This window comes from Pinus tabuliformis, chromosome 2_1, assembly GCF_031772625.1.
Source record: "Pinus tabuliformis cultivar Carrire ecotype Pingquan chromosome 2_1, CPIR1, whole genome shotgun sequence".
Taxonomy (NCBI): Eukaryota; Viridiplantae; Streptophyta; class Pinopsida; order Pinales; family Pinaceae; genus Pinus; species Pinus tabuliformis.
The window spans coordinates 767,288,786-767,304,159 of NC_142299.1; positions in this window are offsets into that span (position 1 = coordinate 767,288,786).

The window sequence follows — 15,374 nt, forward strand, 5'->3', positions numbered from 1 at the left end:
AAGAAATGTTGCTGTAAGGACTGACTCAGGGATGGTCAAATGGATGACAAGTATTTTGCAGATGAAAGTTTTGTTTGCAGACCTCTTGAACACATAACGACACAACAGATGGCTTGGTGACGAATGACTCAAAGTTAATCCCCGGAACCCGGCTGAAGACTTTCAGTGTGGTTTGATCAACTGTGAGGTAAAGGATTTCCCAACCCAGGTGAATGAAAAGTGTCGTGTTCAAGAGTGGTAATAAGGTTTCTTCTGAGACAAAGGATAACAAATAGGCTCATTCTTCTCTTTTTTCCCCCACCATTTCTGGCAAGTACCTCTTTATTTTTAACAAGCTTGAGGAGGATAACATATGCTTGATTATAAGCTCATCCTTCGGATGAGTCCAACCTAGTTTTGATTCGAACCCTAGGAAGGAGTGGTTCGTTCCTGTTTGTAATTAAACAGGTCCTTTACTGTGAAATTTTAACGAGCCCAGTATAGGAGAAACTCGGCGTTTTTCATTTTTAGAGAGTCTGAAAAACTTAAGAAGACTCCAGGTTGAACTTTTTCGTAAATTTGTGTCCCCCAAGCCCGAAAAAGTATAAAATAATACCTGGGAGAACCGCTTGATCTTGCGACCAAGGAGTACTTTCATGATTAGTGTCTCTGACCTGAAAAGTAAAAAGCGATCAAGGACTCGTCGTTTTATTTCCATATCGAGTTTGAAACGACAAAAACCCGGCAATCTTTTCCTGTTTTTACGGTCAGAAAAGAGCTATAAGGGGACCGTCTTATAATTTCGTTTTAACGAGTGTAAAAGAAGCGCTCGGCAATCTTTTCATGTTTTAGGAGTTAGAAAAGAGCTTAAAAGATGACTCTGATATTTTGGTTCGTGAAAAATGATGATTTTACCCTAAAGTCCTTTTGTCCTGCACAAAAACAACACATTACTCATACCTGTTTAAGATGGGTAAAAATACATTGAAAAATGTCCTTTCATGGTGAAAAATAAACAAACTTAGCATTCATTCATCCAAAAAACCTATAAAAAGACTTTTTACCATGTCATTTTTACCATTTTACTGTTGAGGTTGAGAAAAGGGCTTTTGACAAGAAAACTTCCTGTGGTCATTGCGGAGAATCCGACCGTCAGAATCGAACGCCGTCTCATCAGGTATTCTACAACATCCTTCTCTTGCTTTTCATCCGTTTAAAATTCATTTTTAAGTTTTTATTTGATTTTTTGGGGGTCTTGGGGTTTCAAGATGCGCCCTTCGGGGTACGCAGGTCATGCACTGCTGACCTGCGTACCCCGATATTTTCTCAATGGGGAAAATACCAGGTGTACGCACCCGGCCTTAAGGGAAGCTGCGTCCAGACGCTCTGTTCCTAAAAGCCGGGGTGCGTACCCCGCAAAACGCATTTTGAAACCCTCATTTCTCCAAAATGAACCAAAATTTTAAAATTTTATGGACTCTAACAGATGTTTTATGATGTGTAGGGTGCACACCATGCTTGATTGGCGCGAAAGAGAACACGAGGACGTTCATTTGGCCGCAATAGGTCATCAACCTTCCATTGATGCATTAAAAGCATGCGGAATGTACAAATACTGGGCCATACCTGGCATGAGGGGCCAGGTGCCATTCCTTGAGTGGCTGGTTGAAAGGTGGAACATTCAGGAGCAATGTTTCTACATCGGAGAGCACCAGCTCGAGATAGAGCCCTCCGACATATATTTTCTCACTGGCTTGCCTAACAGGGGCGAGCAACTTTCTCTATTCGGGACTAGGCCGGGTGGCCAATCCCTTGCTAGTCTCCGGCTAGAGTGGTGCAACAACCAAAACCAGGAGAAGGGGATAGAAATCAAGTACATATCCCGACCTGAACTTATGGTGATAGCCTTTACTGTTACCAGACTTTGCGGGGCGGCCGCTTTGCACCATGCCACCGGGTCCCAAATGCGGATGGCTATAGATTGCTTCCAAGGCACCATTTTCAACTGGTGCGATGCTGTGTTGGCCAATATGAAGGGCCAACTAACCAGGGCAAAGAGAGGACAACTGAAGACCTTTGGATATGGGCCTTTAGTCGTGAGCTTTGCCCTAGAGAGAGTTCCAATGCTGATCCCCCAGCATCTTACAGTTCCAGTTGGGGCTCCTCGGGAGCCTAAGTTGACGAGATGGGTTGCGGTAATGGCCCGGCATCCTGACGAGGGAGCAGCAGTTGTTCGATTTCCTGATGGTTACTTTCACTGGCTAGAGAGCCAGGTCTTTGCTATTCAGGACTTTCCTTATGCCGGAATGGATTTTCGGAATGATCCGGACATGGTTCTTCCACAGGGAGAACAGTGGGACGACAGAGGTATTTCATTTTTCACAAGTTTTAAATTATGTATATTTTTTTTTTTTTTTTGTTTTTATATATCGCCTCAAAACTGACAGCACAAATTTTCAAAATGCAGATGTAGGTCCACGGCGTCCAGCCAACCTCCAGGCTTTTGAGAGGAGAGTACCAGCTGTACCAGCACCAGCCCCACAGGATGCGACCGCAGAGACCTTAGCCGAGCTGGAACAGGATCTAGAGCGTCTGACGGCGGATATACCAGAGACCACCATAGATGACATTCCCATTCGACTTCAGCGCTATGTGGTCGCAGTCCCAGGACCTTTTAGGAGGTTCTTGTGTAGGGTAGCGCGGGCAGTGGTCTCGTATAGAGAGCACCACCAGTGATTGGCTAGTCACTTTTGTAGACACATATGACATTTTTGGTTTTTTGTACTTATCATTTTTGCCGATCATAAGGTGTTTTTCAACCTATGATCGAAGACGATGTATATTTTTGACACACTCCTATCTATATATATATATCATTATTACCGGCTCACCTTGTTTAACATATGTGATGAAATGTTTTTTAAATTTACTTGCATGATTATCGTAAATGTCTGTCCAACATTCGAGAAGCAATTGCATCTGCTAATGTATTTAAAGACCTTGGAATATGCTGATATTCAATGTAATCAAATTCACGTTCCAAGAGGCGCACTCTCAAAAAAAACCTTAATAACACAGGATTTCTAATGGCATATACTCTATTAAGCTGTAATACAACGAGTTCAGAATCTAACCTCACTATCAAACGTCGAATTCCAAATGAAATAGATTCAGACAATAATTCAACCACTGCACTGTATTCTGCAATGTTGTTCGTCGTTTGACCGAGGCTCACCCCATGCATAGAAACTAACTCGTCAGAGGGCGAATAGATAACCCAAGCTGCGGAAGAGATATTCCGTGTACTACGACAAGCACCATCGGCAAATCCAATGTACGTTTGGAGAGGCGTCGACATCTGCAATATCAAGAGTAAAACCAAGATAAGCCAGAATAACGACGAAAAACACATTTTCTAAGCTAAGCACACTATCTAAACTAACAAACATACTAGCTAGAAAGAAAACCTAACCTAACTAAAAATTCTCCATACCCACCATTTAAGCATAATACCTCTTTAGGTAAAGTCCATTTCTGGGTTTACCCAAAGAGTCCCCATCAAAATCTACCAGCTCATAGGACCCTTTTGCTAGCTTTCGCTTTACAATGTAGGGTCCATGCCACATAGGAACGAATTTTCCAGCACCTAGCTTATCGTTAGCTTGATCATATAATAGCACTAGGTCTCCCTCCGAAAAACTTCGAGGGGTCACATTTCTATCATACTGAGCTTTCATTCGCTTCGCGTGAGTCTCGATTGCCAATGCAGCGTTACGTCGAGTCTCATCTAACTGAGCTAAGTATAATAAACGTTTCTCCTCTTCGGAAGTAGCTGGGAGTAATTCGACAGCCATTTGAAGTGATGGGATTTCGCATTCAATGGGTAACACAGCTTCCAAGCCATAAACTAGCTGGAAAGGAGTGAACCCTGTTGAAGTTTTCACTGAAGTTCGGTATGCCCATAGCGCTGAAAATAACATGTTGTGCCAATTCGACCGATGAATACCAATGATTCGTCGGATCATGATAACCAGAACTTTGTTGATAGACTCAACCAAACCGTTGGCTTGCGGATAATAAGGAGTAGAGCTATCGTGGCGCAAACCAAGCTGGCTTGTAAGCTCAGTCATCATGATGTTTCGAAAATGGCTCCCATGGTCAGTGATGATTGCTTGTGGGACACCAAACCTAGTTATAATGTGATTGAATACGAAAACTGCAGCTGTTTTGCCGCTTGCGTCGAATGTAGGCATCGCCTCGGCCCATTTAGTAAAATAATCAACCGCGAGGATGATATACGCATGCCCCCCGGCCGAGTGAGGGTTACAAGTAATAAAATCGATACCCCATTTGGCGAAAGGACCAACGACAATTATAGGATGGAGAGGAGCAGGTGGTGCGCGCATCTTGCGATCAAACACTTGACAGTTGTGGCACTTTCGGACCGCAATGATACAATCTTTAAACATGGACGGCCAGAAATAGCCAGCGCGCAACACCTTCTGAGCTGTGGCATACCCAGACATATGACCGCCACATGCTCCAGAGTGACAATCATTTAAAACCCTCTCAGCCTCTTCGTGAGTTAAACAACGTCGAAAAACTAAGTCTGCCCCCCGGCGATAAAGTGTATCTCCAATAATTCTGTATTGCTGGGATTGAAACCGAATTTTTCGACGTTCCGACTTTGAAGCTTCAGGCCGAAAGGTTTGGGTTTGGAGATAGATGATTATATCCCCATACCACGGATCTAAAGTACTGATAAGAAACAAAGATTCGTCCGCAATGGACTCCTCTGCCACGGTCTCTGTGTCAGTACGCGGGAAATCACACATCAATTCCGCAAAAACTAAGGATTTCTTAGACTTGGACTTCTCGAACTCCAAGTCGAACTCTTGCAGGATAACAATCCATTTAGAGTACTTGCCCCCTAGCAGTTGTTTAGTCAAAATATAAATCATAGGGTTGCAATCCGAAATAACTGTAGTTTTACGGAGAAGAATGTAGTGACGAAAACGCTGGACAGCTTGAACGGCTGCCAGGGCCAATTTCTCCACATGCGAATATTTTAGCTCAGTGGGGTTTAGTGTCCTACTAAGATAATATATCACATGTTCTGCTCGAATTCATCTTCTTGGACTAGCACCATTCCAATAGTGGAATGCGAAGCTGCGAGGTATAAGAAGTAGTCCTGGTTGTAGTTGGGAGGATGCAACAACGGTGCATGGGTCAACGCGTGCTTAAGTGCATCAAAAGATTGTTGGGCAATCTCGTCCCAAAAGAATTGAGCGTTCTGTTTCAACAACCGTGTAAAACCTTTAGTGACCTCGGCGTAGTTTGGAATGAATCGGCGTAAAAAGTTTGCTTTCCCTTGCAAACTTTGGAGTTGGCGTAAACTCGAAGGAGGAGGCAATTTGATGATAGCTTCGACCTTCGAGGGATCGACGCGAATGCCGGCTTTTGAAACAACAAATCCCAGCAATCGACCCGTTTCTATACAGAATACACACTTGTGGGGATTCAACCGAATACGATAATGCCTACACCTCAAAAAGATTGCTCGTAAGTGGACAAGGTGATCAGCTCGATGTAAAGAATGAGCAGGCAAATCATCGAGGTACGGTTGCACAATGTGCTTGATGTCATGAAATGCGTAAGACATCGCCCGTTGAAAAGTGGCTCCGGCATTCTTAAGCCCAAAAGGTAATTTGCAGTAAGCAAATGTCCCCCATGGACAAATGAATGCCGTTTTTGGTTGATCGGCAGGTAGAATATTGATTTGATTATAGCCCGAAAAACCATCCATAAAGGAAAACATTTCACTTCCGGCACAGTCATCAATGATTTGATCGATATAAGGCGTAGGATAGTTGTCTTTTGGACAAGCTCGATTTATATCCCTATAGTCGATACAGATTCTTATTGTTCCTTGTTTCTTGTTAACCGGAACAATATTCGATACCCAATCCGTTAATGGGATTGGATAAATGAAACCTGCTTTCAACAGCTTCTCGACTTCTGCTTTAATCGCAGCCGCTTTCCGAGGGTGAATCTGACGCAACCGTTGTCGGACGGGTTTAGCGTCCGGGTAGGTCTTTATTTCATGAACAACAATGGCAGGATCGATTCCTGGCATTTCCTCGTAAGACCAGGCAAACACATCGCGGAATTCTTGGAATAGGGCCTTGTAAGTTTGAATTTCATCTTCTGTACATGAGGCACCTATATGAATGTTTTCCTCAATTCCGGGCTTCACTGAAATGTCAATGGGAATAGTGCGAGAAATATTCCCTAAATTCAACTCTGAATCAGAATGTTTCGTTGGATTCTGAGCGTCTTTGACATATTCAGCGGTAAAGATAGATGAAAAATCGTTTTCAAAAGCATCATCCTCAGGTAAAAACGAAGATCTATGATGGAGATCTTCCCATGGTAGATCGTCTACACTTAGGATTTCGCGAAGTTGCTCGTCAGATGACACGACTTCGGGAAACGCTATCCGTTCTGAGGTTGATGTGAAAAGTGATTCTTCACTGACCACATTCATTTGGTCGATTTGGGTTGAACGCGAGTCGGTAAAAGACATGACGGCTTCATAAGCAATTTCATATGGACTCAAAGGCATAGCATCACCGAATGAGTCTATCTCAGATTCAGATGGGACAATCCAAGGATCGTCGTAAATAATGGTGTCTGATGTAATCATATGAATTGATGCAAATGAAGGGTCTGCGTTGATTGGAGGGAAAGGAAAAGTTCCCAGTAAACCGGAATCTTTAACTAAACCTACGCCAACGTCCCTATAAGGGATTGTCGTCTTACCGACATGCTGGATACTCTCTGAAGAGGCTGGGTCGGATGAAAAGTATGTCAGCTGATCAATGGTCACGATCTTACCGTTATGTGGAAACTTTATTACTCTGAAGACCGATGAAACGACCGCTGTCATAGCATATGACCAACTTCGACCCAAAAGAAGGTTGTAGTCTAGAGGGGCATCAACCACCTCCACATCCAGACTAACGGTTTTACCTTCTACCCCTATAGGCAATTCCTGTAGAATACCAAACGGACGGAACCCACGGCCATCAAAGGCCTTAAGGATGGTCGGGGATTGGTTCAGCGAAGGAGAACCAAGCGATCTCCAACACTGAATCGACATAATACACGTAGAAGCTCCCTCATCAATTACAGTCCGATGAATAGGCCTGTTTTTGACTATCACTGGAATCTGGAAAGCCATTTGATGGGGTAGACGCGGTGTACTATTTTCTAGATCGAAGATTATCAGATTCGGGTCCTGAACATCAACAGCTCCGATAGCCGACAAAAGTAATTTTCGCTGTGCTGGACATGATTGCAGCACTTCTAAAGCCGACATTGCTGAGGGTGAAACAGCTAAGTCCTCAACAATGTTGTAATTTTGGGCCGCTCTCGCATGTGGATTGAAAGCAGACCTTCGAAGTACACCCTTGGCGGGCGGTTTGATTACTAAGTCCGGGTTAGGTTTTTCGATCTGTAGTGGATCGGAACCAGGAGCTGAGGTTGATGGATTAGAATGAGAAGATTCTGCTTCGCTACCATCAACAGGATTCTTACTACCATAATCTTGCGACCGAGTCGCAATCCTCACATGAGACATCATCAAAATGGGTTCTTCACTGGCAGTCGAGGAAGAACCTATCATCTTACTCTCCTGCTTTGGAAATGGATCTTTTAACACAGCAGGAGTGGGAGAACCTTTGACTATTTTCACAACCTCGGCCCGATGAGGGCAATCTCTTGTAAAATGATCCTCTTCACAAATAAGACAAGGATATCGAGGTTTGCGCTTTTCGTCATTGGTTTCCGACTTTTCTGTTTTCTCCTTCGGAGCCTTGTCTGCTTTAGCCTTCTTCTTTCCTTTCTTCTTTCCACCGTTTTTTGATTTGGCCGTAGATGACTCTACAGCGTGAATATCGGCGGAAAGTTCAGGAGAAGACTCTCCTGTCGGGGAATCAGGCAAGGTGATTATAGGAGTAGTAGAATTCTTGGAAGATTTCTTCTTGCTCTTTGTGTTCACCGTACCAATCATACCATCAGCGGCATGAGATCCCGAAGGAGCAGCAGCGATTTGATTCGATTTTGGAAGATCTGGGATCTTCTCGTGTAACGTACCTGACTGAGTATAAACTAAGTCAAGGTACTGCGCCTGAGCAATGACTTGCTCCTCAGTAACTACTCCGGCCTTAGCTACATCTTCAGTAATCTTCGGTAATAATGATTTAACAAACCATTCAGCTAAGATTTGGTCCGGAATAAAAACTTTCACTAACCTTCTTCGACGTCTCCACTCATGAATGTGATCAGAAATATACGTGGACGTTGATTGTTTTAGTGAAGTTAATAACTCCGTACCGTTATCGTATCTGACCGGCAACTGAAAGTGAGTTAAGAACGAGGTAGCTAACTGGCTAAAATTGTAAAAAGAGGCCCGTGGTAACTCAATGTACCACTTGGCTGCGAGACCAATGAGTGTACGCTGGAAAAGACGTAAGCGGATCGAATCATCCAAGATAGAATTTGAAGCACACCAGAGGTGGTAAGTCATCACATGATTGGACGGATCCTCTCCAGACTTACCTTCGAACTTGGGTATATCACTGGGCAACTTATTTGGCATTGGCGGCCAGAACGGAAGATATTGAATTGGATCGTTCGTTAGGCGCGTCAAGTCTGGTAAATCCAAAGTTGCGATAAACGGTAATTGCCGGTTAGGATCTCTAAAACTCTGGGTCACAAGACCAGTCCCAGGAGGAGGATATCCAGGATAACTAGGAACAGGAATCGCATTAGGGATATTATATCCTCCTGGAAAACCAGGATTAACCGGACCGTACTGGGGTTGTTGAGGTTGTTGATAAGTGTACCCAGGATACGGTTGATACTGGTAAACCGGTTGTTGGACAGCTTGCCCATATTGGTACTGTCCCTGGTACGGTTGATGAACAAATTGAGGTTGAGTAGTGACAACCGTACTTATACCAGGCTGACCTATAGGCATCTGGACCGTGGTTTGAATCGTAGATCCAGACAACGGTAAAGATGTCTGAGGAGTGGTTGCAGAGACAGTAGAAACCGGAGCTGTCGATACTCCAGAAGTAAGTGCGGCAGATGTTGCGGTAGTTAAAGCAGCCGTTTGAGATGGAGTACTAGGTGCAATTGGCGGCTGAGTAACTACCGAAGTTACAGAAGTTTGAACATTTGACTGGGCAGGTTGCGGTTGCTGGGGTGGACCAGAAACTACGGGTTGTCCAGCTTGAGGTACCAACTGTATACTTGGCTGCAACACCTGTTGACCCTGTGATGGATCCCACACTATCATTCCGGGGTATTGACCCGTAACAGGTTGAGAATACTGAGATCCATAACCGGATTGAGGATAGGATTGATAACTGAAAGGTACAGTTCCCATACCTTGAACATATGACTGACCTTGAGGTGGTTGATAACCTTGACTCGAGTATTGACCTTGAGGTTGATAACCTTGGGGTAAATACTGATACTGGGGTTGACCTTGACCTTGAGGTTGATACCCTTGAGGTAAATATTGATACTGAGGTTGACCTTGGGGTACATATTGAGGCTGGGGTTGACCTTGAGGCATGTATTGCACCATAGGTACATACTGACCTTGAGGCTGCCCCCCAGACACAATTTGTGTACCTTGAGGTTGCCCCCCAGGCGTTAATTGAGGCTGCCCCCCAGGCGGTAATTGGCCACCTTGAGGTTGAGAAACGGGAACTGAACCTGACATCATGTAAATGTCTCCTACACCCAACGGTTTATTACCATTGTTTCCAGCTAATAACCCATGATCAATGGGTTGAGGAGATGCCCCCGCAAAGGTACCAGAAAGTGATTGATACCCGGTGGGAACAGAAGGACCGCCGTGTAAGAAAGATTCAGGAGTTTGAGTAAACACGGACGACTGACCAGACATATTTACAGGAGTATAAATACCTCCAGGTGGAAAAGGAGTACGAGGTGTAGAAAAACCTATCCCTGAGTTGTCTAAATAATTGGTTAACGAAAGGTACCAAGTAGTACTTCTAGGAGGACTGTAAAAGATAGATTCACGCTCCCTGAGCTCAATAGTAAGTTGATCTTCAAGGTTAGAGACGCCTATTTCTTCCTCTGGAGCAAGTTCTTCAATAGCAATCAAACCAGTGGGAAGATTTTCGGTGATAACTCGTTCTACTCTTGGTGAATCTGGAACACTAGAAGTTGGAGTAACAGGTTCAGATATTTCAGGTTCTTCGCCTATATCACTAGTAGACGAAAAACTACCAGCAAGCTCAGAAACTGTAACAGCTTCGGGATTATAACCTGTCTCTAGACTTTGGTAATCCGGATGGATTACCAAGGAAGATTCTCCTTCTTCAGGTGAACCTACTCTACTGCCACTAGGAGGAGTTACAAGGACTTTCAATCCTTCGTACTGACCCGGGACGTCTTCAGGAGATCCACCCCGTGATCTACGGAGTTTCCTCAACAAATCAGTTCCGGTAACAATCTCAGGTGACTTGCCCCGAAGTCTACGGGACTGTCTCGGTAATTCCGCCACAGCTAAAAACTTTTAACTACTACACACGAAAACAAAGTAAAATCTCAAATCAAACCACCTAAAGTCGCTAAAGAACCAAACAAATTTGAATCACACGCCTAAAGAATCTAGGGCGTCAAACCAAGCACAAACAGTAGCCTTCCAGACCGAAAACGCTAGTTGGAGATGAAACCCAACATCGCCGGATTCAGTACAGAAGTGGCGGGTGGAACAGTTACCCCGGCAACCTGCTTAATGAATAGACCGGCACAAGTTCCTCCACTTTAACCGTCTCGAGTGAAGTGAACCCCCCGGAAAATCCAAGTGAGTCTAGCCGACGTCTGCTCCAAGTACAGTGGGATCTTCCCTCCACCGTCACCTCGATAGAATCCTAAAGATAATGGTCACTAAGGTTACCAACCGCAACAAATGCACCTGGGGGAACAGTCTACACTCCGACAGCACGCAAGGGCAGAGTATCAAGCTCAATCCCCTTGCCGGTTCCTTGACAATAATCCAAGGTTTACCGACAAGTGACCCCTGGCTCCTCGACAATGGTTAATCTGAGGTTTACCGTTTGTAATACGTGCGTGTCTGGCGTCGTTCCCAATGAGGGAGGATTGATCCCCTCACTGGTTCGGACACGAGCTCGTGCTTCTCCTTTAAGAGGAGCTTTCCCAGAGTACAAATGAGACAATTGGATTTATTCTATCACAAGATAAGCTACTTGTTTGGTTTTGTTGTCTTGGAGAGTTAATTACTCTCCTACTCCAAGACACTAGCCTGATCTAAATTGGTGTTTCAGAGCCCTAGTAAATAAAAGTTACTAAGTTGATTTTACTTTAAGCGTTAATTTTATGGTTTTTCTTAAAGACAAAAGGTAGCGGAAATGAAACCAATGGTGTGTAGACTCGACTCAAACCACTACAAAGATGCACCTAAGATGATTTACGCTATTTTTCTCTTTCAATGAAACTCCTAACTAAGAGAGTTGGAAAATGCAAATTTTATAGAAAACAACTTTCTTAGTAAAGACAATCAAAGAAACAATTCTCTTTATCTTTCCAAGCATACAAACATGACCACTCCTTACGTGCACGAAAAATTCTTTTTCTTTCAAAATACCTCAAAGCTACTTGAAACAAAACTTTTCAAAGGAGATGTTTTTGTATTTTCTCTTATTTAATAAAGCATATAAATCTATTTTAACGAAAATCAATCTCAAAATCTATAAAATCTATGAAAAATTGACTCACAAGCAAATCAAAAAGAAATTTACTCTAAAGCAAACCTAACGAGGCAAAAGCCTACAAAGATGATTCTAGGTTGTTTTACTTGACCACAATCAAGCCAAGGACCAGCTAATGCAGAATCAAAAGACCAGTCAAAAACAAAACTCAAATCTTTTTGTTCTTTTTGTAAAATGGAATTCAATACTCAATCAACAAGCACTTCGAAATTTGCCAAAGAGACAACTCAAAGGTAAGTTTCTCTCACAGGTAGACTTTATGACAGGTCCGACTCCTAAGAAGGCTGACAAAACCAAAGAGATCTAAGGCTTGACAACTTCTACCGCCAAAGCCACTACAGGACCTACTCAAAAATCAAACCCTAGGGCTTAAACTTCTATGAAATCCACTAAAACACTCGATGCTATCGAAACAAGTTCAGGTGAAGACCTTTGACAGGAGACTAATGGATCTGGGCAGTAAAAACTAAGAAAAAGCAAAATCTAAGAGGAAAAATGTAAAAAATGGAAATTTCTTAATTTTTAGCAGGGTACGCAGGCAACCTGTTAAGACAGGTGCGGGCCCGCTCTGTGCACACAGAAACAGTGCGTACAGGTACGCACTGTGCAATACTCAGAGGGTGCGTACTACTGAAAAAACCAAGAAAAACTAAATTCAATCTAACCCTAAGCTAACCCACCCAAATACAAAGTCACAGAGCCAAAAACCAGAAAATAAATGACTTTTCTCAGATCAAAGTTGCATACAAAGGAAAAAACTTTCTCATCAATGGATTCCCCAGTGGAGTCGCCATTTTGTCAGGCGGAAAGAGTCGATAGTGCGGACACAACCAACCTCCCTAGGAGCCTAAGACTCTCTAGTGACAAACAAGACAAACAAGAGCAATCCTTCTCTAAAAATGCATTTACTATATAAGAAATCAAGTGTTTAGATCCTACCTGTAGTCCAACGCTGTTGTAGCAGTCCAGCCTCGCTGATCCAGATGAGCTCCTCCTTCACTTCGAAACCTGCATTCACTAACAATCAAACGATTAAATAGCACTTGATAATCTCATAAAATAAAACATATTTAACACATAGACCAAGGAGTACATGAAACAACTCATAAATAACAAGTTATTGAGAAGAATGGACTCATTTGCATTAATAGGAAACAAAAGGAACAATTACAACCTGAGCCTTGGTGTTGTGCAAGTCCCTCCCAGGGTCCATCAAGAGTTCTCCTTTACTTTGACAAAGCTCACCCACTTCCAAATAGAACAAGCAAAGATGGTAATCTCTCCTCACAAGCCTCTAAATGGGAGTCCTAATTCCAGCAGCATTTACCCTTAGAAATGTTTAGCTTCCAACCTCCCCTCCTTCTGGCCCAATGCCTGTATTTATAGTGCTCAAGAGGAAGTTAATCAGGTCCACCATCAATGGGATAATCCCCTCTTTGGATGGGATAGCTCCCTTATTGATGGGATAAGTTCCTCTTTGATAGGGATACATGAACCATCTGGAGGCGCTCAACACACGTCGAACAACCTTCTAGAATGCTCTAGAAGTGACCACAAGTAACTTTTTAAAGATGAAACTCGCGCCTTTTGACCTTTACAGGGGTACGCACCTGCCCCTTTACATACAGAGCGTACAAGTACGCAGTTTTTGTGAACATTAGGTGCGTATACGCAGGTAAGGCCGAGAGAATCTGCGTACCCAGAGATAAACACATTTACAAAGACTTTCTCTCTTTTTGGAGTTTGACATGGAGAGCAGAGGCATAAGACTTGCCCAGGAGGATAGCATGACTGTTGATAGAGCCATACTAACTGTAAATAGCCAAGGTGACATTTTTTAGTGTAACAAGTGGCATATTATGATATTTACTTATGTGTTGATGTAGTCTCCTGTGAACTGCTTAAATAGGAAGGTGGCACATTTCATTTGAATTCCTACCATAAACGTCGCAGCAACAACGACCACAGCTACTAGGCATTGGTCATTTTTTCTCCAATATTTTTCATGCCATTAACTGTGTGCCAAACTGTGTCATTCTTAATACTTTAGATATCCACTTTGTGCTTCCTATGCACCACCTTGAATTTGTACTCCACTTGCATAGCCATTGTTTTCTTGTTTCTCTTATCAAACAAAGGTTTTGAGTCCTCACCAACTATTAAGAGCCCTATTATATGAGAAATTAAATAGGTGTCAATTTATATGGGTTCGACGATCCAAAAAAATCCTCCATGTACAAAACTTAGTAAAAATTAGACACAATTATTTATCTATTCACTTTGACCAAAGTGAGGGATGTTGAGGAGATTTATCATTTTGTATTTTTCCAACCTGATCCCCCATTATTTCACCTCAACAGCTATAGGCTATCCTAGGTTTTTGAGTATCTAGGTATATATTTCTTTCATAGATTCTAGGAATTTTTTCATGTCCCTTACATAGTGATCGTTATACTTCAGTTTATCCACTAGGTCAAAAATTTCTCTTTCCTTAATGACCCCTACTAGAAATAGAGCTAGTGTAAACTGCAGAGACTTCAATATGGAAACCTTTGGGATGGATACCTTTGGCTTAAATGTAGTTTGGGGAATGGGCGTGATAGTAGTGGCCTCAAACCTCACCTTCTTCAATATTGATGAATATGCCACGATGATATTTCTTTGGCAATGGAACATGCTTTGTAATTCACAAGTTAAGCATTGGAAAGAACTCAAATCTTTATGTTGAGTCAACTCTATACTCTTAGTATAGTTCTACACTTGATGAATGCATCAAAATGAAATTAGAATCAATAGAAATATTAACAACTTACATTCCTGGCGCATCTCTAGACGCATTAATTGTTAAGTGATTGTGGTCATGCCCCATCATCACTCCATCAATGTACGCATGTGGTAAATCTCTGGGCAAGAATGTCTTTTATGGTTTGGGCTAGGTTGGAAGTCATGTTAGTATCCTTTATGATAGATCTATTTATCTAAATAATATTTTAAATTAATTAAATTAATTTCTTTTTTTCTCATTACCCTACACAATGTCTAATCCACGTGGGTGGCACACACATTTTTGGCAATAGGTTTTGGACTTTTTCATTATGTGTTGCCATCATTGGCTTCTAGTTGTAGACCATTATTACCATTCCTTACTAGTATTGTTCACTTCTTAGCCTTTTGATATCATACCATGCGATTGTTCACCTCACAATATGCAAGTCCCTTGCCGCAACAAGAAATTTAGTCTTCACTAGGTTCCTTGCACTGGTTCCTCATGGTTTTGGCTGCATGCTTCTATCTGTGTCCTCTAAAGATATCATTGTAATATATATACACACACACACACACACACAAACAGACACAATTCATATTTGGGTTAATGGGTGGTCATCTCTATACACCTTCAACCTTGTCCCATTTACAAGTACAATAAGGGGCTCTCCACTTAACTTCTCCAGTTGAATTGGCCCTAGTTCAATGCCATAAAAAACAATGTAATAACCAAACCAGTGCATTTGGAATTTCTTTGGGTGCTTCAAAAAATTATTATCATACATCAACACCAAA